This window comes from Capsicum annuum, chromosome 8 (genome assembly GCF_002878395.1).
Source record: "Capsicum annuum cultivar UCD-10X-F1 chromosome 8, UCD10Xv1.1, whole genome shotgun sequence".
Taxonomy (NCBI): domain Eukaryota; kingdom Viridiplantae; phylum Streptophyta; class Magnoliopsida; order Solanales; family Solanaceae; genus Capsicum; species Capsicum annuum.
The window spans coordinates 113,488,835-113,490,183 of NC_061118.1; the positions used below are offsets into that span (position 1 = coordinate 113,488,835).

The 1,349-nt window shown below is 32.5% G+C and overlaps 1 pseudogene; it reads right to left on the reverse strand.

The window, feature by feature from the left end:
• Positions 1-358: 358 nt before the first annotated feature.
• On the reverse strand, positions 359-694 carry LOC107879706 (annotated as a pseudogene).
• Between the last annotated feature and the right edge of the window lie 655 nt (positions 695-1,349).

Consider the following 1,349-nt stretch of genomic DNA (forward strand, 5'->3'; position numbering starts at 1 on the left):
TATTTCTCAAAAACAACATTAACATACCTCGTGCAGTTCCACGAGTGAGCTCCGAACACAAGTAAGAAGTATAATTCAACAAGTGGAGTTCAGAGAGGATGGATGTTTTTTCAAGATCTACTAATCTCTAGTCATTTATGTTTATCATGTTTATAGTAAGAACTATGAACAACAAAATTAGTGTAAGAAAACCAAATTTATTATGATCTGAAATTAGAGTACAACCAAAATTCAGAAAGAAACCTATGACAAGATCTCATAGGCATTAACCAAAGACCAAACCCTTGGAACAACAAATGCAAACAACTTATATATTACTATACTTCAATAACCCCAAACCCCAAATAGCCCAAACAACTTAAAAACCATGAATATTGTTCTGATTCTTCTTGGCAATACCAACAGTTACAAGGAAATGAGAAACATTCTTCCTTTGATCACCTTGAAGTTGTATAACTTTGCCAAGCTCTTTATCCTGCACAACATTCTCACTGAAACAGAACTCTTTCTTTAGATTCTTTAGGATTTTTCATAACTGGATTCATTCCTCAATCCTTGACCGATCGTCAAGGTTTTCTTTCCATTGTGTTGTTGTATACGTCTATGAATATACTCCTTGTCTATAGGTACCTGAGTCCTTAACCTTAACAAATAGATCAAAAGCAGATGGGATCTGAACGTCGATATCAACCATGTAAATAGCTGGAAGAGAACTTTTCATGCTCTAAAACTAAAGCTGGTAAATTGATCACAAGAAAGTTGTAAAAAAACACTTCTTCATATAGACATGATCAAGATACCAAAAATCTAACTATATATGTATTAATAAGAAATATTAGATGATCAATATATCCAAGATACAACTGCATCACTGATCACAAAAGAGCTGCAAAGAAAACACCTCTTTAATATGGAATATTCAGCTACACTATGAGATGATCAACAAAAGCAAACATTCATATTTATCAAAATAACAACAACAACAACATACCCAGTGTATTCCTACAAAGTGAGGTCTAGGGTCAGGACATATAAGATATAACAAACAAGAAACACAAAAGCACACCACAAGGTAGGATAATACACTTGCTAGATACTAAAGAAAATAATACATCGACAAGGTACTACTTTAAACTATCTATCCAAAATCATAGACATCACTAAAACAAGAGATAAATAACTATTTTTGATATGCTAAACAAGATGCTTACCTTTTGTCAGATCTCTTCGCAAAGAAATTGAAGGAATGCGCAATAACATATCTTGCCATAACTGAAATCACTCTTTTCGCTTAATTTTTTTCTTGCTTTCATCAATTTTCAGTTCTAAGAGATACATATAAATGCATA